Source organism: Leptonychotes weddellii, chromosome 4 (assembly GCF_054177405.1).
Source record: "Leptonychotes weddellii isolate Sample4059 chromosome 4, ASM5417740v2, whole genome shotgun sequence".
Classification (NCBI taxonomy): domain Eukaryota; kingdom Metazoa; phylum Chordata; class Mammalia; order Carnivora; family Phocidae; genus Leptonychotes; species Leptonychotes weddellii.
This window is the reverse complement of record NC_138372.1, coordinates 88,893,888-88,914,875: the sequence shown is the minus strand read 5'-3', so window position 1 is coordinate 88,914,875 and position 20,988 is coordinate 88,893,888. Positions and strand designations below refer to the sequence as shown.

Below are 20,988 nucleotides of genomic sequence, written 5' to 3'. Positions count from 1 at the left end.
CACACCAACTCGCTCCTGCCCGGGGGCCTTTTAGCTGGTTCTGGTTCTCAGAGCCGCCTTCCCCTGAATTGGAGGAGCCCCGGCACCTGCATCTCGCCAAGCTCCCCTGGGTGCTCTTTTCTCCCGGGGCGATGGGTGGCGTCCCAGGCCGAAAGCTCTCTAGGCTCTTCTCTCTCGCTGCTAGGAGCAGACGCAGCCAAAGCCTTGGGCACCGAGCGTGACGTCGGGCGGACCCCCGGAGCTCTGGCTGCAGGCGACGCGCGAGGCAAGGGTGGGGAGGTGCGGGGAGCTCCGGACAATTCCGCCCACAACGGCCTGCCCGCCCAACGGCGTCCGGAGCCCGCACCCCCGCCTGGTGCCCCAGAAAATCCCCGTCCAGGCTTTGCCCGCGCGGCCCCTCCGACCCCCGTGCGTTTCCCTCTGACATCTGGAGGTTTGAACCCTTCCCCGGCTGTGTCGAGCCAGCCCTCCCGGGAGCGATCGACCTCTAGTACCCAGGACCCCCTACAGCCGGGCACCTCCGCCCACCAGAGCAGGTGCGGGGCCCGGGCTGGGGAGGGTTGCAGTGGGGGGAAGGATTTGGAGTGAGTGACTCAGGAGTCCGGGAGGAGGGGCTAAGAATTCAAGAAGCTTGTGTTAGAGCAGCTCGGCGCTCCTGCACAGCAGAGAGCGCTGGGAGCCGGAGGGGAGCGCAGCGGTGAGTCAGGCTGCCCCGAGCCGAACCCCGAGAGGGGCGCAGCGCGGGCAGGGGCGCGGGCTAGCGCGGCTGGGCTCCCTGGGGGAGAGTGCATGGATCCAGGTCTGGCGAGATCTCCGGGCACCCCCGGGGCTCCCGCGGGCTGAGGTGCAGCCGTGAGAGGAGCGTCCCGAACGGGTGCGGGAGCGCGGGAGCCTGGGCAGGCGGGCGAGTCGAGGGGAGAGCAGCGCTCTCTCTCTCTTTGGTCGCGGAGTTCCCGGTCTCCCGATGGCCCGAAGTCCGGGGAGGCAACCCTGGAGCCTGCAGTAGCCGTACGGCGATGCCAGGGACTGCTAGTTCGAGGGCTGGAAGGGGACAGCGCGCAAGTGAGGGAGGGCGAAAGAGCTTAGGGAGAGGGATGCGCGGGCTGCGGGCGCTCCGGGGCGGAGCAATGGTGGTCTGCACCGCGGAGGGCCAGTGCGCAGCGCGCCGGGGCTGGTGTGCGCGCCGAGTCCGGAAAGTGCTACGCCGCCCCCAGGTAAGGGGACGAACCCGGCAGGGCGCGCTGGAAGTGGTGCAGGGAACGGAGTAAGGGTCTTCGGGCTCCTCTGAGCGTTGCTGGAGGGCTTGGAGACCCGAGTGAAGGCCCCGGGACTCGACGCGTCCGGGGACCTCCAAGGAGCCGCGCTGGACCGAGGTCGCCAAGGCTCAGTCCTGCTACCCTGGGTCACACGCCTCAACTCCAGCGGTCTGCTGCCAGGTGTAGGAGAGGCTGGCGTGGAGGGGTGGGGCGGGCAGCGCCTTGGGTCCAGGGAGGCGAGGCAGAGAAGAGGACCCAGGAATCAGGAAGCGGCATCTTTGAGCCAACATAAACAAGTGGCTTAGCTCTGTTTGATTACAACTCTCCTTCTCTCAAAAAAAAAATCTCTGAGATTCTCGTGGAAGGTGTTTTCTGCTTGAACTTTCTCTTCCCTTGTGACTTGAGAGATTAAAAAAGATCTTGCTTGCTAGGCTGGTTTTTCCAAGTTGTTCCAAGTTGGAAGTTGTAACAGTTTGAAGGATAATTTATGGGTGTTCCATGCATTAAAGTGTATTACAGCAAAGCCTTTTGGGTGCTGTGGGTATTAAGGAAAACTTAGTGCACGTTCCCAGCTGGAAACCAAAATAGTGCTCTCCTGGGTGTCTCTGCCCCATCTGTCATCCGAAGCCAATGGGAATCCTGGAGAGAAGGCACTTGATTAATTGTCCTGGCTCCATCGTCTGGGCTCACCTGCTGCCGGTGCCAGGCCCCTCCTCCCGTACACGTGCATGGCCAGATGCATTCTGCAAATTCAGACACAGTGGTGGAAGGCCCACCAGTGACATCTCTGCGGGGTCTTCAGACTCTTGAAGCTGTCAGTTCAGCTGCTGGAGGGGAATACTTGCCCCTCCGAGCAGAGCAGAAAGGGCAGCCGCACTTGGGTCCCTCTTGCGCAGTGTTTACAGGTTTGCTCTTTGGTTTTGTTTGTTTGCTGAATGTCTGAAACTTTCTCCCTCTGCAGAGGAAAGGCTGCATTAGATCTGGATGGGTGCCTTTTGTGGGTCTTATTCTGGAATAAATCATATGTCAGCCTGGGCAACCCAAATGTCAGTCCGCGATGGGCAGTGGTCCCAGGGGTTCAGAGGGGACTGCCGGACTGGGCTTCGATGGTGGGGAGGAGTGGTCTGGGGGCTGGGACAGGCGCTGCCCACATTGACTCACAGTAGACGTGCGAGTTCCTCCTACTTGGGTCTTGGAGGGGGTGGGGTTAAGGTCACATGCTGCCAAACCCCTCCTCCTTTTCCCAACATTTTTATGCAGGTGAAAAAAAAGGGCAGCCTTGAAGGGGAAAATGTCAGGAGGCACCACAAATGGGAAACCAGGTCTCTGGGGCATGGGGATCCGTGTCCTGATGGAACTGTAGGAGCACCTGGGAGGATTTATAACCAGCTGCTAGTGCCACGCCTTCCCTGGGCAGCCATCTTACCCTAGAGCAGCCCAGGCCTGCCAGTAAATCGGGAAAACTGGGTCCATTCAGGACAGCCATCCTAGTCTTGGTGACTCTTTCGGTCCCCTCAGTCTTTCTCAAGAGAATGAGGTTCTTGCCTCCTCCTATCGCCCATCCCCCATCTCCCCCCAGCTAGGGGCCCAGAGGGAGGCTTGGCTTGACACTCTTCTTCCATGGAGAAAATTGTGCCGTGGCCAGGAAGGGGGCCCCAGCTGCCGACATCAGCAGGGAGGGTAGGGCATGGCAGGGCAGGGCTGGAGCCTGAGGGAAGTTTCTCATCATTACTGAGATTAAATTGATGAGAAAATCTCACCTCTTCACTTTGAAACAAGTGCTGAGCACTACGGCAGCACCTTCACTGAATGCCCTGTTGCAACGGCAGCTGCATTGGAGCTGCTGAGAAATTACAAGGAGACGGGCCACTGCTCTTCTCCACTGTGCCTGGAGCAGGGGCGAGGCCCAGGCCCCCAAGCAGACATCAGTGCAAGACAAGGGACCAGAGCCCCAGCCATTTATCTTCTCCCAGGAAGAACTTGGAGGGACTTCGGGGTCCTGAGCAGGCTTTGGAGACCTTTGCTGGTGGCAAATATGGAAGGTTTGCTGAGGATTCACTTAAAATCTCTGGGTATCTCTGAGCAAACAACCCCTGTTCCCAGAGTGTTTCTCTTTCTTTGAGCGGCACCTCTGACCTTGCAAACCATCAGCTAAACCGTCAGCTCTCAGGCTTAGCCCGTCTTGAGAAATCAACTCTGTGATGGACCAGTTTCACAGAACAGCATATGGTGGCATCAGGCAAATAAATGTAGATGGAAGACGCTTCCCCAACCCATTCCTAGGGACCTTGCTTCTTGACAGTGGGCAAAAGGTTCACATCCTGACTCCAAAGAGCAGTAACACCGGGATGGCCCTGAGGCAGAAATGCAGCTGGAGAAACCCGGGCAATGGCCTTTCGGTTGGGTGTGCATGAGGATGGAATTGTCCATCCTTGGAGCCAAGGAGCCAAGGAGGAGGCTTGGAGCCAAGGAGGATAGACCTTCAGCCACAGTGATTGGCTAAGACAAGAATAATGACCAGAATAATAACATACAATAAAGAAGAGTTTCTCTTGCTTCCTAATGTTTTCATTATTCTTCTTTTGGCTGCTTACATGTTTTTGAGGAGCCTCTATAGACCACTGGCTTCAGACAATGCCATAGTAGGAATTGGATTGAAACATTGAGATGATCTCTTGACCTTTTTCTGCTGTACTTTGGGCAAATGTTCCATGGTAGTTTCCTGAGTTGAGAGACAGGAGAGAAAAAAAAAATCTTCGTGACCTTGAGCAAGTCACTGAGCAACTTGTCAGGCTTTACTTTTCCAATCTATAGGACCATTGTATTGAATTAATAGTGTTTCCCAATGGAGCTGTTGGCATTTGGGGACAATTCTTGGTTAAGTGTGACCTACTTAAATAATGCAGGAAGTTTAATACCCCTACTTTGCCTACTAAGTGCCAGAAGGCATGGTGACAACCAAAAGTGCACCCCCTGCCCCCCATACATGGCTAAATACCTATTAAAAGGATAATACTCTTCTCAGTCAAAACCTCCTTTGGAAACTACCAATAAGGGCCTTTCTTCTAGGCCCTACTGTCAGGGCATCAATTATTTCATCATTGAAATGGGGCTTCAGATCCACGACTGTCAGGCTCCAGGAAGCCATTGGCAGAAACCTCAGTGCTGTGGTCCCACCAGGCATCCCTCTTTGCCTTTTGTCAGTGGAGCGTGACTACAAATGACCCATATCAAAAGAAAATCAGAAAGAGTTGGGGGGAGGGACAGGTGGTATTACAGCATAGCAGCTTTCCTTCTCTGCCATATGCTCTTAAAAACACAGGCAGACTGCTTGCCCGGGGTGTCCACAGCCCTGGGAGGGAATCCTTCCCTCCTTTGCCAAATGGATCACACTCTGGCACCGGGAGGTCCCTTCCCTGAGTGAGAGAATGAGGAAGCAGAACTCTCTCCAGCACTGCCAGCACTTAAATCAACATGGGGACATGTTGATATCAAATTAATACAACTGTGCCCAATCTGTGAGAATAAATGGGAATCAAAAATGGGACATTTGATTGAAAAAAAGTCAGCGAGCAGGGCTATGAGGGAGAGATGGTTCTTGTGGCTCTGGATTTATTCTCAAGGAGAACAGTTCACGTTATCCTTAAGCCTGCCCCAGGCTCTCACCGTGGGACAAAATATGGAAGCAGCTGATTATTCCTAGTGCCAAGGGCCAAGATGAATGCTGTCTTTGGAGGGTATTGTAGAAACACCTGTCCACTGCGCACGCCCAAAGTAGCAGGAGAGAGAAAACCGCTGAAGCCGGAGGGCTGGCAGAGTTCAGAGTTGATTCCTAATGAGGGGGGAGAAAAGGACACAGGAGACTTAAGGAGATACCCTAATGAGGCTCAGTATGGTCTGGTGACGCAGTCTGTCAGGTGGGACTAGCAACAGTGCTTTTTAAATTGCCCAAGAGTTGGGCCAACCTCCTTCACGTGCGGAGAGGCTTTGCATTCGTGGTAGTATTAGTCAGAGGCAGACGGTCAGGGTTTCTCTGCGAAGTGACCACAAGGCTAAGCAGACGGAGACATGTTCGTACCGCCTGTGGTGGCTTCTGCAGGTGGGGAGCCCGCAAGTGCAAGGACCTGGCTCCCAAGTCAGCAGGAGTGAAAACGGCCCCGGCTTCACACAGAAGCGTCCAGGGCAGTTACAATCCATGACTACTGGACTCGTTTCCTGATAACCACAAAGTATTTGCTCTTTGGTACTGATGGGCTGATTTTCCCATCCTGTTTCCTTTGGCTGTTCCTTCAAGTAGCCAGGGTTGGTGACATTACCATGTGTCTGCATTCTGCACGCTGTTCCTAAGTGAGCCCGAGGAGGACCGACCGTCTGGTAGAAGCCATGAGAGCTCAGCCTGGGCTGGGGGCCGAGGGAGGTCCTGTGTCACCTCCTCATCACTGTGGATCTGAGACACGGTTGAAGTGACTCGCATTCCAGTCTGGTGAATTGCCGTCCCGTGTTTGGCCCCGAGCACATCTGGCTGGGAGACACTGGGCCACCATCTGTCGCATCCTTGTCAATAACCAGATGTGGACTCCCTGAGGTGTGTGGGAGATGCCAGGAAAGGCAGGGTCCCCTTTGGACAGTGATTTTGAAGTTGGAGCCGTGCTGGGCTCTCACTGCCTAACAGATACTGGACTAGGTGACTGAGGAGAAGGGGGTGACCACCCAGCAGGAGGGCTTCTGTCGTATGGGTTCCTCTTCCGTGAAACAGGAGTAGTTTTTTTCCATCGGGCTGTCGTACGTGGTGAGGGGGACACACACCAGCGCAGGCCTGGCACACGGGGTGCCCTCCGTGAGTTTCCCTCCTCGTCTTCTCCCTCAGTCTGGGGAGGTCCTCCCTTCATGCTTTTCCACTTCAGATCCCACGATCTCATCTTTGCACTTTTTATATCTCTGCGTATATAAAACTTCACCACATCGGGAGAAGAACTCTTTTTGGTAGCATTGAAGGCTTCTCTAGGAATTTGCCCACCTATATTTGGACCTTCTGTAATTAACATTCTCATTTTGATAGAATTTTAGCCAAACGCTTCATTTCTGAATGATCTTTGCCTCATAATACCCGGGTAAAAAAAGACGCGTGGAGAGTCTCCTGTGATTTTCTTCCAGCGGCAAACTTCTCCTGAGACTTTTACTTCAGCGATGTTATGCAGTGCTCTCTAAATAAGGCATTTCTTGAGAATGGTCATTTGTGCTGGCAGCTTTAAGAGTGTTTTGGTTCCTTACCCCACATACCAACGCCTCCTCGTCCAACCACTTGTGTCTTTAGGATTTTATGTACCTTACCAAGTTTTCCAGAGAAGAAAGAAGGAGGAATCGGATTCTCTATGATGGCAGAGCAATTTGCTCCCCGTGCCCAGGGTCTGTGGCTGAGCAGCTACTGCTAAACCACATATAACCTGCGGTTAAGGGGGGGGACAGTCCCCACCCCATTGGGGGAGGTAGGTCCCCCGGATATCAGGCCACCGGATTGATTTTCCTTTTCCCAAATTAGCGTCTATATTAATGTGCTAGCCAGGGGACTGGGCACTGGGGTGAGGGGAGTGGTTCATGATAAATATAAGTCATGATCCCACCCAAGGAGATTGCTCAGGAGTCAAAATTAAAATGACTTTTCGGGCTTACCGGATAACATAAGTGGGGTAAGTCCAGAGGCCGGTGGGGACCACAGTAAACTACAGAGAGTGTGCCCCATCGACAGGCTCTCTGTCGCTCTGCAGGATGACGGGCCCAGTGTGGCCAGATCTTCCAATTTTTCAAGAAAAATCAAAACTTGGAGCCTGCATGTGTAATTTCTTCACTTTCAAAACATTCGTGCAGACCAAATAGAACCTGTCTGCAGGCTTGTTTATCTTCTAGTTTAGATTTAACACACTTGGAGCAGTGAAGAGCAGCATCAGTAGGGGACAAGTGGAAGAAGCACTAATGTGGTGGCTGCAAGAGCCGCAGGAAGGGAGAGGTCTGAATGATGTGGTGCACTCCAGGGAGGCTTCCTGGAGGTGGCGTGTCCTGCAGGCGGGCAGGGTTGGTTAGAAGACACCCTGGCACAAAATCAGACAGCACTCGCTTCAGATCCATGCTCCACCTCTTCTTGGTTCTATGACTGCTTTCCTTAATCCCTGTATGCCTCAGTTTCCTCATCTGTAAAAAGGAATCCTAATGCCGATCGCAGAGGGCAGTCGTGAGGTGAGAGAAGGGAATGCTGGAAAGCCCAAACCTAGCCCAGAACCTGCAATGCAGCCAGTGTCCCGGAAGCCTGAGCTCTGCTCCTAATGCTGAGGGGTGGGGGGTGGGCCAGCCCAGGGGGCCTTCAGAATGCAGGGTCACAAGCATGAAGGAGAGGGGTCCCTCGCTGAGCTCTGTGGATGGTTGCTTTTCAAGGACTTGGATCTCAGTTGCTTTTTCTGACCCAGGAAAGGGACAGAAGGTGTCGGTTATCTTTCTCCTCTCCTGCCCTCCTCCTCCTTCTCCCCAAGGCCTGTGGCCATGTGCCCACTTGTTCTCTGTCAGGAGACAGAGCCTCCCACCCTTTTAAAAACCTGACCCGGGCCACAGCAGAAAAACACAACTCTACTCAGGAAGAAGGAAAAGTACTCCGGGAGGCTGTATAGACACGCACGGCAAATATTCAAGGAATTCTTAGGAATAAAAAAAAAAAAAATTCGTAAATCTGGATTTTTGCATGAGGCTATCACAGGAACATGTTTTCTCAATTAGTGTGCACATTGCTTGGAGTGAAGTCACCGAGTCCACGGCTCGTCGGGGCTGACTCGCGCTGAGCCATCTGATCTGGACTTCACTTTCCATGACCTAAATCTGATTCAACCAACCCTGTCACTGTCCCTAGCTGTCGAAACAGAATTGTCCCCGAAATCCTAAACCAGGGTGGAGACATGCACACTCCCCTAAAAAGCAGTCTAATTTCAGATCCTAGGTGTACTCACGAAAAACTGAGATAGGCAACACTACTCTTGATGGTGGGTGGATGGATTCCCCATGACACCTTGTGTGTTTCTTTTCCTTTGGCATTATTGTGAGATGGTGAGCATGCATTGCCCCATGAGAACAGATGAGTCCTTTAGGTTCTAAAAGCAGAGAAAAGAGTTTCTTTTGCAAGCATGCATCAACTGCTTTTAAAATATTGTATTTGTTGGTGCCTGAGATCAGCGGTTATGTTTTCTGGATGGTTTCCTGGACTGACTCTTTTCCAAGCAAACGGCTTTGTCAGATATTTGTAATTTCTGAAATATTTGATTAATGATGACCCCTCCACCAGAGGGATGGTCCAGAGTACATAATTAGCAGCATGCCTCAGAAGCAAAGATGCTGCCCTGCATACAGCAAGATCAAGCAGGAAGTTGAAAAACATTTCAAATCAACTGCCATAGAGTAGAGAAAAGGAAAATGTTTTTCAAAGTACAGATTGAGACCCATTCGGGGGATGTGAAACCAATTTAGTGGTATAACACTCTCTCTCTCTCTCTCTCTTTCTCAATGCAAGAGAGTAGAATAAAATTTTTAAAAGCCAGAATTCATCACACGTAGCAAAGGGAAATTATTCACAAAACTTTTGTTTTAGTTGTATGTATGTTTACCCATACTCATATGTGCAAACTGGATCGTGATGGAAAATGAATTTTTTCACCGTGAGTCATCGAAAAAGCTACTGGTTATAGACAACAGCGTGGTTTAGGAAATGGCGTAGCTCCAAAGCCAGACAAACTTGGTGTTCAGTCCCAGCTCTGCGATTCCCACGTGTGTGATTTGGGTGACCTAAGTTTGCACAGCATCACTGTCCTTCTCTGTGAGATCACATGGATTCCATCCTCATAGGGCCATTGTGTAGATTAAATGACAGAGATGTATGAGGTGCCTGCCACCAAAGGGGCCCTCTGTAAGTGAGAGCTGCTATTAGCATCTGTCTTCTCCTTCCTCCTCCACCACCTCCTCCTCCTCCTCCTTCTTTATCACTCCTCAACCTCATCAGAACTGAATTCCCTAAATGTGATTATCCCTGAGCTTTGCTGTTTCTCTGGCAAACCGAGCAAAGAGACAGCAACAATCATCTCCTGTCTTCGTTCCCACCTTCTATATCACCTTTCTCCCATTTCATGCTTCCAGAGCCATCTTCCTGTGATTCTGTTCCCCACTCGGGACCATGACACCATTGTCCGAGGGGCACAAGGCATCCTTCTCTGTCACCAGGAACTGTCAGAGGGGTATCACCACCTTGCCTGGCCATGTGACCAGGATAAATGTTTTGGTCCTAGTGTGGGTGCAGTGACTCTGGAAGGAGCTTCTGTTCCCACAAATCACATCCTTCCCCTTTCGTATATTTTTATAAGGGCAGCAGAGCTAAGAGGCCATTAAAATGTTGACATTGTCAAAATTCTAAAGAAGTTCCTGCCCAGAGCAGAGAGCCTAACATTTTCTCATGAGCGAGGCTCCAGGCTGCCCTGGTGCAGGGGGCAGGGGGGTAACTTTCTCTCCTGGTATAAACAGCTTAAAGCCTCCTCATGTGGACACTGGAGCGGCCACCTTCAGGCAAACCAAACCCTAATCCTAACTCCAGCCCTCACCCCGGACCACAATCTGCCACTGACCCTAGACCTTCCCTTCCCAGCGGAGGATAAGTGAGTGACCCATGCCAAGATTCTAGGTTGGGGCCACAAAGGTGACATGTCCCAATTTTCTTGAGAGCCTAGCTAATGCAGCCCCTGAGGACAGATCAGTGATGACAAACTGCCTGCCTCTTTGTTCACGTGGAATTGTCGCCTTCCCCCCTCATCTGTGTTTCTCCATGCTCCCCTGGGGCTCATTCCAACTCTCTCCTCGTAAAATGCCCTTCCACTGGGCCCCATTTTCACCACTAAGACTCAAAGAGGATTATTAATGACATCTCCTCAAATGCTGAGTTCCTGTCCAGACCAAAGATTTAACACTCCTTTCTGGGCACTTAAGACATCTCTATTTGAGGTTTCAGGGCAGTGGGGCCGAAGGGGAGAAAAAGGACCTGGTTCTAGGGATAATTCTCATCTCTGTAAGAGTATTCTTCTCTCCTCTCCACCACCCATTCTGCTATTCCCTATAAAATTAATGTCACTGGGTCAGTTGCACACTGTAACTAACGTTTATAACGGAGGGACAGGTTTGTGGAATCAAACCCAGCTCCCTTCCCCCAAGCAGGTGGGTTATATTGAGCCAACAAGCACTGGAGTTGAGGGGGCTGCAAGCAAAGCAGCCAAGAGGCTGTTGAAATACATCACCTTTGCACCTGGTTTTGTTGTTGTTTTTATTGTTAAGGAAAAAACAAATGCTGACTTTTTCTGTGCCCAAAGGAGGGTGGGGGGGAAGAGCGTATTTCCACCCTTTCTGAAACTTGCAACGACAAATGGAATCAATTGTCCCAGAACATGACGCACCACCAAGAATGTTTCTTAGGCATGAAATGAATTACCTTTCTTTTCATCTGGGTTCAAGAGTGTTGTGTCTGTCCTTTGCTGGGGGAAGTGTGAACACCCAGAAATGTTTTCCTTTTCTTTTTTGAGGAGGTCAGACACCAAAGCCTGACTCCAGACTTCACGCCCATGTGTCAGCATCTCTGTATCTTGGAAATGAAAGAAAATACTTGAGGGGGGAGGGGGGAAGTGCTTTTAAGTGTTGTTGTTTTGAATTTTTCTGAAACAGAGCAGGACATGTCAGGAAGTGGAGGGCTTAATAAGGCAAAACTACGTTTCAAAGATTCTTTTTAAAGGATCTTTACAGTTAAGCAAAATAAGAATTCAAATTGGCACACACAGAATGTCCACGTCCTAATCATTTCAACTTCTGAAATGATTATTGACCTATTACAGAATTCTGACTGGCAAACTCGTGCTTGGGAAAATTCCACAAACCTGTCTGTAGTTTATTTCTTTCAGGGGTTGGGAGAGCTGTTATATAAGGAAGAAGAAATGGTTAAGTCGGACAGAGAGTACTTATTTCACCTCAGTAATACTGAAATTCAGGAGACCAGGGATTTCCCCTTGGCTCAGCCTTCTCCTAACTCTGTAACCTCTCTGAGCCTCCGAGTCTTAATCTGATACAATGAGAGTAATGATATTGCCCCTGCGTACTGGATAGGGCTGCTTTGAATACGGTTGCCAGCTGGGGGAAGCACCTTGGCTGTGGGTATAAAAGGTAAGGCGTGAGACTTATAAAAGGAGTGCGAGACTCCCGGTACCAGCGCCTGGCTCTGCCCTTGGTTGGGTGGGGGCCCCTGACAGTCACTTGCCCTGCATGAGTGAGTGATCCCAGCTCCCTGCTGCCCGTACGAAATACAGCAGCAGACGGGAAAGCATTTCACAGGAGCCTGGGCAGAAATGAGCTGTTCCTGCCACGATGGGGACAGATCCCGTGCCAGGCATGGAGCTGGCCCCTAATGCAAGAGGCCAAGGGCACTCTGGAAAAAGTGTGAATGTGGAATCAGACTCTCCAGGGTTCCAGGTCCAGGAGTGGGGCTAAAAACACATGTGATCGATGGTGACTTACTGTACCTCTCTGATTTTCAGTGTCTCCACTGAAAATGGGACTAATAGCACTTCTTAGGAAGGATTAAACATGGTGACTTCTGCTGAGTTGTTTGCTTGCCCCCAACCGGGTTTTGTAGGGTTCGTTGAGACTGAACTCAAGTGGATATGCCTAAGGAGCTGCCCGACTGTTCGGTGACCGGGCCATGGACAGGAGGAGGCGGATATGGAGTTACCAGGCCACATGCCTCTCATGTACCTTCTCCCTTCTCTGTCGTCTTGGCTGGCTTTGCCTTCTCCTGACTCTAAATGTTGGAGTGCCCTGGAGCTCAGTCCAGTCTCCTTCCCGTTCTGTATCACTCTCTTCCTAGATATCTCATCCACCCCAGGCGTTAAATACCACTTCTAGGTGTCTGTTTCCAATGCAGACCTCTCCCCTGGGCTCCTGGCTCTTATGGGACTACTGTCACGTCCACTTGGATATCACAAATTTAGGTCTTACTCTAGTCTTCCCCATTTTAGATAATGACATCATTATCCCCACAGTTGTCCGGACCCCAAATCTAGAAATCATCCTTGATTCTATCTTCCTTGTCACCTTTCATTTTCCATCCACCAGCAAGTCTTGATTTCAACATAAATTCTGGATCCAATCACTGCTCACCATCCCGCCACCGCCTGGTCCAGAACACTATCACCTCTCCCCCAGACTACTATAGGGACCTCCTCATGCAGCCCCCTGCCTCCACTCTTCTTCCCCCACGGCCTTCCAGCCCAGCTGCGGTCAGAGCGCCCTTTTATTTTATTTTTTTTTTTAAGATTTTATTTATTTATTCGAGAGAAAGGAGAGAAGGGGGTGGGGAGAGAGTGAGCATGAGCAGGATGAGAGGCGAGAGACAGAGGGAGAAGCCGGGTCTCCACTGAGCAGAGAGCCCGATGCAGGGCTCGATCCCTGAGCTCTGGGATCATGACTTGAGCTGAAGGCAGACGCTTAATCAACTGAGCCACCCAGGTGCCCCAAGAGAGCGCCCTTTTAAAGATGTCAATCATGGGGTGCCTGGGTGGCTCAGTTGGTTAAGCATCCCACTCTTGGTTTCGGTTTAGGTCATGGTCTCTGGGTCATAGGCTGGAGCCCCATGTTGGGCTCTGCCCTCGGTGGGGAGTCTGCTTGAGATTCTCTCCCTCTGCCCCTCCCCCTGCTCATGCTCTCTCTCTCTCTGTCTCTCTAAAACAAATAAATAAAATCTTTAAAAAAAAATAAAGATGTCAATCACGTTATTTCCCAGACCTCAGCCTTCCAATGACTTCCCATTATGGACTCAAATCCATAGTCGTGCCATGGCCTTATTTCAGTGGTTCTTAATTGGGAGTGATTCCCCCCCAGGGGACATTTGGCAACATCTGGAGATAAATTTTAATTGTCACAAGGGAGGGTGGGGTTGGTGACACTGGTGTCTAGTGGATGGAGTCCTGGGATGCAGCTAAACATCCTACCATGCACAGGATGGTTCCCCACAATAAAGAATTACCTGGCTCAAAATGTCAGTAGGATTGAAACCCTACTGGGAGAAACCCTGCCTTCATATGGTCTGGACCCTGACCCTCTCTCCAACATCCTGCATCACCCCCTTCCTTGCCTGCTGTGTGGCAGCCACACTGATCTTCTTTCTATGTCTTCAGCACACTAATCTGGTTACTGCCTCAGGGCCTTTGCACTTGCTATTCTCTATATTTGGATAACTTCTGCCCACAGATCTTCCTTGCATGGTTCACTTTTCATCATTTAGGTCTGCTCAGATGTCATCTCTTGATTGCCCTAATTTACTATTTTTTTAAAAGATTTTATTTATTTATTTATTTATTTGACACAGAGAGAGAGAGAGAGCACAAGCAGGGGTAGTAGCAGGCAGAGGGAGAAGCAGGGTCCCTAGTGAGCAGGGAGCCTGACATGGGGCTCGATCCCAGGGTCCTGACCCCAGCCGAAGGCAGATGCTCAACTGACTGAGCCACCCAGGTGCCCCTTGATTACCCTAATTTTAAAAATATCTATTTTACCCCCCACCAAACCCTGCCACCAATAGGCTGTAGTCCCCTACCATGCTTTATTTATTTCACAGTACTTAATTCTATTATTTGTTTCTGTATTATCTGCTTCCTCCACAAGAATGTAAGGATGAAGGCAGGAACTTTGTTGTGTTCATCAAGTGCACATCACCTAATAGGAGCTCAATAAGTGTTTGTTGAATGAATGAAGTTGATAAGTATGGCACAGACATGGATTATGACAGAAGGTTAGGGAAGGACATCAGTGGGATCCTGCATTTCCGGGAAAGCTTCCTGGAGGAGGCATGACATGGGCTGCACTGCAAGTTTGTGGAGTCCCCTTCAGCTAAGGGGCCCCAGATGGAGCAGGGCTCTGGAGGCTTTGGCCTCCTCTGGTAAATGTACAGGGGAGCTGTTGTAGACCAGAGCTGGATGTGAACTTTTAATATTCAGTAGGACAAAGAGCAAGGCTGGAGGGCTCTGAGATGTGTGATTAAAGAGAGGAGTCAGGGAAGAGAGGTGAATGGGAGAAAAACAGGAGCAAGAGGGCAAAATCTAAGCTTCAGTTGGTTCTGGTCAGGAGCAGAGCCCAGGATAGAGGGAGGGAAGAGTGGCCAACTCCAGGGGAAAATCTCTGGGTCAGCTCATCCTGAAGGGCCACAGGTCATTCCTGGAGAAAGAACTGGGGGGTCTTCTGCCATCATTTTCCAAGAGCCCAGTGAGGGGCTGAGTAGGACCTAGAGCACTGGGAAGGCCATTGAGGGGTGAAATCAAGCATCCCGCACAGCCTGGCATAGACTGGGTCCTGAACAGACACACTGACCTGTGTTGAGTTGGTACTACATGAGGTAATTATGCAAATCGTGGTTCCAAGATAGTCTTCTGTGTCAAACATTGGTCCTATGCTTCAGTTAAGAAAAGTAATTCCCGTAATGTCACATGTGATGATCTATAGTCTGTGTTTAGCACATGGCAGGTGATGAGTAGATGTTCTCCGCGTCCCCAGATCAGCCCCCTGTGCCACCTCACAATAAGGGTGTGGGTGTCCAGTTCTTGAGGCAGGGGTGGGGGGTCGGTTCAGACCATGGATCATTTTCCAAGGTCTCAGGATTCCAAGATTGTGGATCGTGGAGTCTCCCGTGGGAGGGGAATGCTTGGTCCCAAATACACAGCTCTGGTCGTCCCACCATCTCCTCCGAGTGACACAGCATGGTCAGGGTCTGTGCCCTCAGGGCCACCTCAGGACACTTACTCATAACTCTGGTTCCTTTTGCTGCCTGGATGCTTCTGAGGGTATGACTACAGGGGATTAGCTGGCCAACACCTCATTTTATTAGTCTGTTAAATGTAGGTTTAAAGTAATGCACCTCAGATGGAGACAGCTTATTCCAGCCTACCAAAAATATCATTATGAACGTTTACAAGGTCTAAAGGATGATGTAATGGTGATGAAATTCAGATGTGTCGCATTACACTAATGTCTAATTTAGCCCTGACTCAGTCGATAGAAATATGTATTTCCCCACAAACGTGGTCTCATAGCTGCCTTGTAGGGCGAAGGTGATGAGGTTGTCTGTCACATCGCCTCAGAAGTCATGAAACAGCTGAGTGACCCTCCCCTCCCTGCCCCCCTCAGAGAACCTGTCTGCCAACTTGTCACTGGGCTCCCCTTCCCTCCTTAGGTCCCCTTCCTGGTATACAGTTTTGATGCTTTCAAGCTTCTCCATCAATAGGTGACCTCTGACCATTCATCATACTAAGAAATACATGGTTGATAAGGGCTCAGACTGACGCTTATCCTAGGTGCAAATGCTCGTAGCAGCCATCATATTCTCTCCATCAGAAGGCATCTAACCACTCACAGACAACAGAGCAAGCAAAAGGCTGGCCTTGGGCCTTCCTTCCTACTGATTGTGTGATTTTATTTATTTTGCTTGTGTGATTTTAAATACATCATATAAACTCCCTTTAATTCTGTTTCCTCAACTGTAAAATTGCAATAATAATACCTCCTTTATAAACTAGTGGTTAAGTGAGAGAATGTATGTAACCACGCAGTATTTGGCACATAAAAGCTGTTCAAACAGCAGATATTCTTTTTTAAAAAAGATTTTATTTATTTATTTATTTATTTATTTATTTATTTATTTATTTGAAAGAGAGAGCACAAGCAGGGTGGGGAGGGGCAGAGGGAGAAGCAGACTCCCCGCTGAGCAGAGAGCCCAATGCGGGACTCGATCCCAGGACCCTGAGATCAGGACCTGAGCTGAAGGCAGATACTTAACCGACTGAACCACCCAGGCGCCCCTCAAACAGCAGATATTCTCATTGAATTATTAAAATCTTGGCAAGTTAAATTTCAGGTATCAGTCATGGAAATATTTTAGAACTTAAGGTCTTTGTACAGTGAGAGAGAGAGGGAATGGAGTTTAAATCCCTAGACAAGGAAGACAGAAGGTCAGTGTCACGGTGTCACTGTGATTTATCAGTCATTTGTAGTGTGAGCCTCAGGAAAACCATCTGTAAGATGGAGGTAGTAATGCTTACAAAGTGGCTAACAGAGCACCTGGCACATAAGCCTCAAAGAGTTCAGCGCTGTTGGGCACCTGGGTGGCTCAGTTGGTTAAGGACTGCCTTCGGCTCAGGTCATGATCCTGGAGTCCCTGGATCGAGTCCTGCATCGGGCTCCCTGCTCGGCGGGGAGCCTGGTTCTCCCTCTCCCGCTCCCCCCTCTTGTGCTCTCGCTCTCTCTCACTCTCTCTCTCAAATAAATAAATAAAATCTTAAAAAAAAAAAAAAGAGTTCAGCGCTGTTATCATAATCACAACCCGTTTTCCCCATACTAGTTCCTCCACCAACCTTGTCCTCAGGTCCAGCTTCTATACACAGGAACAACCTGGGTTCCTAAGCCCCATTCCAGAATTTAGGCTGGGACAGCTCTCCCCACTTCTCAGGGTCTGTTCCTGCCACGGGGCATTTGCAGCCAGCTAAAAATCATTCCCACAGATTTCCGGGATCCACTCCTCACTGCCTCCACGTGGCTTTGTCCCGTGGAAAGGCAATGTCACACTAGGCACAGACGCTGAACAGCCCCCTTCCATTCCTACCAGGGGCCTGGAGGTGGTCCTACCTGTCTCTCATCTCTCATTCCTGGGATGGGCACAAAAGGAAGGGAGGCTTGGCCCCTGAAATGAATGTATTCAGCAACCAGCAAAGGGAAAAGTGGCCCCGAACTTAGCTTTTGCCATTGGCTTTGCCAGAATGTGCTGGACCTGGGCAGAAAAGAAATCCCGGAGACAAGCGTCTTCTATGTGTCTTCGACTCTGGGGAGAAGTAAATTGTAAGTTGTCTCATTTATGATCAAAACTGCCAAAACTAGTAAAATGTTCTGAAAATGTTTCTATCCATGTGTCCCTAAGCAAACATGTCAACATGGAGGGAATTTTGTTCTCACCAAAATTGGTAATGAAGACTAATTCTTACTACCAAGGTGAGGTCTATCTTGAAGCTAAGTGTTCAGCAGGTGTCCGTCCCTGAGCTCTCGCTGTGTGCACTGCGCTGTTCTGGGCTTTTGTGGGCAGCAGGGACGCTTACGACTGAGTCCTGCCCACAGGCGCTTATGAGTTGATTGGCACTTCTTAGTTCCCTTTTAATTCCAAGGAAGCTTTTAGCCTTTTGGTAAAAGAATGACAGGGATGAATCTAATACCACAGGGCTGGCTGTCAGATGGATTCTTCTATGACGCAGTGGCCTTGGACATGAAAAGGAAACAAAAATATTTCATTATAAGATTTTCTTCTTCCCTTCCTCTCTCTCTCTCTCAGACACATGCAGGCATGCACACACACACGTGAACACATAGACACATACATACATCACACACACAGCACACAAAAAAGTGGACCCATCGCTGAGGTGGCTGCAAACATTTGAAAATTGCACTGCCCTTCTAAAAGTCTTGCAGTCTTGGGGCACCTGGGTGGCTCAGTTGGTTAAGTGTCTGCCTTCAGCTCAGATCATGATCCTGGAGCCCCGGGATCGAGTCCCGCATCGGGCTCCCTGCTCAGCGGGTAGTCTGCTTCTCCCTCTGACCCTCCTCCCTCTCATGCTCTCTCTCTACCATTCTCTCTCTCTCTCAATAAATAAATAAAAATCTTTAAAAAATTTAAAAAAATAAAAGTCTTGCAGTCTTTGTATATAACTTTGTATATAACTTTGTATATATATATAACATATATCCTATATATCCTATATATATCACATACTAAATATATCAATATTTCATATCTATGAAATATGTGATATATGTTGTATGTGATATATATATGAATGGGGAAAAAAAGGAGGAAAGAAACCCAAAAGGCTAGAGGATGAAATGCCTTGTGTAAGATCACAGTGCTTTGAGCGAAGCCTAGGTCAGGCCTCAGCTCATTTCTATCTTTCATTCATCCCCAGCTGTTTATTAAGCACTAACTTTGTGCCAGGCGCTGTGCTGGGCACCAGTGATCCAAGGGGGCACAACAATTGCACACAGTTCCCTCCCTCGCAGGGCTCATAGACTAGCCAGGAGGACAGTGGTCAACAGTCACACAAAGGAATGGGAGTTTCTACTCTGGTAAGAGATTCACATGCCATTAGAGAAGGTACCTTAGCAGGGCAGGAAGGATTCCTGCAGGAAGGCATTTGAGATTCGTTTGAGATCTGCAAAGTAGGCAGGGGGAGAAGGGAAGATGCGCCCAAGATAAAGGACAGTCCTCTTTCCCTGTCCAGGAAAATGCTTCGATCACTGGTGTGGCTGGGGCTGGCTCACAACAGGCTCACACCTGCTCCCCAGTAAGCTTCTCTTCCTGGCTCACACTCAGTGAGGTCACGCTGGTAGTTTCCGGTTTTCTGTGCTGGGAGTATTCACACCATAGAAAGCAGCAGGGCTACAAATCAGGACTCCTCTCCCCTTGGAGAGCCGATTTTACCGACACACCATGGGCTCTATATATTCCGCCTGCTTCCTAGCTGTGGGTAGCACAGACCCTGCCCTTTTAGCCAAATGCCTGATCCCCTTCCTGAGAAACTCCCCAAAGAGCCTATTCCCGGTTAGGGCTGTTTACTTCAGACCCTGGGCCATCTGGCTTCTCCTGGGATCCAGGACATCCCAGCAAGTTAATAGCAAGCAAGTAGCAAGCAAGAAAGAGCCCATTCTTGTGGTCGTCGTCACCCCCCTGCCATCTAATGATATTTTATCAACCACCCACGCCGGCCCAGCCCTGTATGAGACACTTGGCTGGGCAGATTTCAAGTCCGGCTTTGACCCCTCAGGAATTCGGAGCCTGGCTGAGGCTGCTGGGCTGACATTGTTCTTCCTTAACATAACTTGGGCTGCTCAGGGCACAAGAACCAGGGGTTGAAGGGGATTCGGGGATGGCGCCACTGAGTGAGTGGAGGTCAGAGTTCACCATATATATGACTTAGTAAAGTTTCTAAAACAACCGATGCTGCTCCCATCGCAGCCCCCCTGCCAATTCTCTGAGGAGAGTTGCCGGAAGAAAAAGTGAGTTCTGAGTCCTTACAAAGACTGGCAGGAAGCAAGGATGGGCGGGCATCCCGGAGACAGGATTTGCAGGGGAAACACCTTTGTTTCCAGGGCACGAGTGCACGTGTGTGTGTGTGTGTGTGTGCGCGCACGCACACGCGTGATGTCTGCTGTGCATGCAGAACACGGGGGAACAGACAGAGGCTGTGGCTGGTGGTGCAGGTGCACGTAAGGAAGGCAGGCAGGGCTGTGAGATGGAGAATCCCAAAGGAAGAGACCAGCCATGGGGTCTGGTTGGGAAAAGAAGCTGGGCACTGGAGATGGAGAGGATCGCTTTCTGGCTGCTCCCTTCCAGTTCCTGGGCAGGACCCAGTGGCTACCACAGTTGGCCCCCACTGAGGCAGCACCCCCTGTGCTATGGAAGTTCAGTCGTACTGCCTGGACCTCCAATCTGATTTGAAAGCTGGGTGACACCAGGAAGCCTCCCAGCGAGGATTCGCTGTGAAAGCCGGGCATGAACATGCATGGTTCAGGGGGTCCTGGGAAGCCACCCAACATTATCTGCCCCTAACCCCACTCCAGGCACCACCACTTGGGTTGACAGTGAGTCTCCAGGAGGCTTCCGTTAATAGCAAAACCAAAAGTGATCAGGGCAGCATTACCAGCTTCTAACACCTGGTGTCGGATTCACTTCTGGATCCTCAGGCTGCACGCTGAGGGTGGCAGGGGATACACCGAGGGAGAGAGGCCTGCCAGAGTGGGTGTGGGTGGGAGGCCAGCAGGGGGGCTGCCGGGGTGGGGAGGAGGTGCTGCTCCTGGAGCCGTCGCGTAGGTCAGTGCTGTGTGTTCAGAGTCCGAAGGAGAGCACGAAGGAGAGGGTGGCCGGAGATCACAGAAGTGGTGGGGAAGGAGGTTGGCACCAATGAGCCGCCCCCAGTAATGCAGGAAAGGGGGGTGGACGTGGACTTCTTGCCCTGCAGAGAACCTACATCCCCCTCCCTGTGCCTTTCCTGACACTGCCTTGGGTCCCCAGGGTGTCTACCAGCCCTTCTGGCAATGTGCAGTAATCTGAGTGTCCTGGCCCGGGTGCTGTGAGTCAGTGAGAACATCCGCAGTGGACCCTGGGCAAGTCATCGGTGGAGGGGCTGTGGGCAGTCTCTGGTGTGGTTGTGCAGGTGTGCCCCGTGTGGGGTGTCTAGCCACGGGGCTGAGTGGGGACTCTGCTTACGCAGCCATCCCACTGGCACGGGGCTGCATCTTCCTGAGCAAAGGGCACCCTCTGCAATTCACACAAAGGCTCCCTATGGCCCAGCTGCACCATGATCCTGGGCCTCCAGAGAGGGTGGAAAGCCCAGAGAGGAGAGAAGGCAGCTGCCGTGGGGGACAGGGGAGAAGCCCCCCTTTGTGGGAGGGAAAGGTGAGGACCAGTGTTGCCCACTTACTGACTCCTGGAGCTGGTACAGGCTTATCCGTTGACTCCACCGAAATGCATGCTGTCTGAAGATGAAGGGGGGCTCCCCTTATTAACATTGAAGTAATTAACGTGTTGATGTTATTATGCTCATTGTCTCAATATTGTTAAATAAAACATCTTATTGCTGATAATTAT

The 20,988-nt window shown here is 50.5% G+C and overlaps 1 protein-coding gene and 1 long non-coding RNA gene across 4 annotated transcripts in view; both read left to right on the top strand.

The window, feature by feature from the left end:
- The window catches only part of LOC115943959 (uncharacterized), a 1,191,882-nt gene that overhangs the window by 998,915 nt on the left and 171,979 nt on the right, over window positions 1-20,988 (top strand). The gene's annotated exons all lie outside the window — the stretch shown is intronic.
- The window catches only part of NGF (nerve growth factor), a 54,362-nt gene continuing 33,775 nt past the window's right edge, over window positions 402-20,988 (top strand). The window contains exon 1 of one of the 3 annotated variants that reach the window (XM_081815738.1): window positions 402-536. The gene's annotated coding sequence lies outside the window, so the exon portion shown is untranslated. Of the gene's footprint in view, window positions 537-614; window positions 698-1,192; window positions 1,215-20,988 lie in introns of those variants that run through there. The other 2 variants (XM_081815740.1, XM_081815739.1) reach the window with 2 other exon arrangements.